This window comes from Galeopterus variegatus, unplaced genomic scaffold (genome assembly GCF_000696425.1).
Source record: "Galeopterus variegatus unplaced genomic scaffold, G_variegatus-3.0.2 Scaffold6226, whole genome shotgun sequence".
In the NCBI taxonomy this organism is placed as follows: domain Eukaryota; kingdom Metazoa; phylum Chordata; class Mammalia; order Dermoptera; family Cynocephalidae; genus Galeopterus; species Galeopterus variegatus.
The window spans coordinates 41,627-43,536 of record NW_007732337.1 but is presented as its reverse complement, the minus strand read 5'-3'; the positions used below and the strand labels follow the sequence as shown (position 1 = coordinate 43,536).

The following is a 1,910-nucleotide window of genomic DNA, read 5'->3' as shown; positions in this document are numbered from 1 at the left end:
CAAAATTCAGTATTTTTTTCTCAAATGCATTAAAAATTTTCTCATTAAAACTGTGGAAAACATGCTCTCAGGAAAAGGCTGAGAGTGGGTTGGAAATTCCTAATCATAAATGGAGTGTGTTTCCCTAAATGGGATCACGTTCACACACAAAATATAGAAATTACCTTCTTGTACATTGGAGGTTACCAGAGAGGGAGGAGGAAGTATTAATGGGGGGGGAGGTGAGGTTGAATGGATATAGGGGGAAAAATAGAACAATACACTAAGATAGGAGGAATATATCCAAGAGATCTATAGTTCAACATGGTGGCCTAGTTAATTATGGTAAATTGTACTATTGAAAAATACAAAGAAAGCAGATATTAAGTGTTCTCAGCATTACAATGATGTCTGTGGAGTAATATATAGGTTAATAGCTACATTTAACCATATTGAAATGTATATATACTTCAAATCATGGTGTACACAATAAATATATAAACTTTTATCTGTCAAAATAGAAAGAAAAAATAAAGAAGGAAAGGAATAAAGAAGGAAACAAAAGGACAGAAGAAGGAAAGGAGAAATAGAGGGAGGACAGGACGGAAGTAGAAAGGAATGAAGACAGAGAGAGAATTTAACTTTCCGACTGTCGAAAAAATGATAGCATTTCTGATAGGTGAGTACTACATGATGTCTTTCTCTTTTTTTGTAGTCACATCAGCCAGATGGAACCAGGGAATTTCAGAATTCCTTCTTCTGGGATTTTCAGAGGAACCAAAATTGCATCCCTTCCTCTTCGGGCTGTTCCTGTCCATGTACCTGGTCACAGTTCTTGGAAACCTGCTCATCATCCTCGCCATCATCTCAGACTCCCACCTCCACATGCCCAGGTACTTCTTTCTCTCCATCCTGTTCTATTCTGACATCTGCTCCACCTCCACCACCGTCCCAAAGATGTTGGTGAACATACAGACTCAGAGCAAAGTCATAACCTATGAAATCTCCATCACGCAGATGCATTTTTTCATACTCTTTGTACGGTTGGAAGACTTTCCCCTGACCGTGATGGCCTATGACTGGTTTGTGGCCATCTGTCACCACCTGCACTACACAGTCATCATGAACCACCGGCTCTGTGTGTTGCTTGTTCTGGTGTCCTGGGTCATGAGTGTCCTGCATTCCCTCTTACAAAGCTTTATGGTGTTGCTGCTGTGCTTCTGTACTGACTTGGAAACCCCCAGTTTTTCTGTGAACTTAGTCAGGTGGTCCATCTTGCCTGCTCTGACACCTTTCTTAATGACATGTTGATGTATTTTGCAGTGGGAGTGATGGGTGGTGGAACCATCTGTGGGATTCTTGAGTCTTATTCCAAGATACTTTCCACCATATATGGCATCTCGTCAGCTCAGGGGAAGTATAAATCATTTTCCACCTGTGCATCTCACCTCTCATTTCTCTCCTCATTTTATGACACAGGCCTAGGAGTGTACCTTAGTTCTTCTGCTACACAGAACTCATACTCAAGTGCTGCAGCCTCAGTGATGTACACTGTGGTCACACCCATGCTGAACCCCTTCATCTACAGTCTGATAAATGAGGACATAAAGGGGGCTGTGATGAGATTCTTCAGTGGAAAACAATGAAAGAACCATTTTTTTCTTTTTTTATCATGGTAAAATGCATATAACATAACATTTGCCATTTAAATCATACTTAAACATACAATTTCATGGAATTAATTACATTCCCAATGCTGTAAACCCATCACTTCTGCTTTTAAACTTTTTCATCATCGTCCTAAATATAAACTCTGCACCAATCAAGCATCAATTTCTAATTATTCCTTTGTATGCCCCCACCCCAAGCTTTTGACAGACTCTAATCTACTTCTGCTGTGAATTATTTTAATTTATTTTCTTTAAATGACC

The 1,910-nt window shown here is 39.5% G+C and overlaps 1 pseudogene; it reads left to right on the top strand.

The window, feature by feature from the left end:
* The first annotated feature begins 639 nt into the window (after positions 1-639).
* Positions 640-1,625, top strand: LOC103606008 (annotated as a pseudogene).
* The last annotated feature ends 285 nt before the right edge of the window (positions 1,626-1,910 follow it).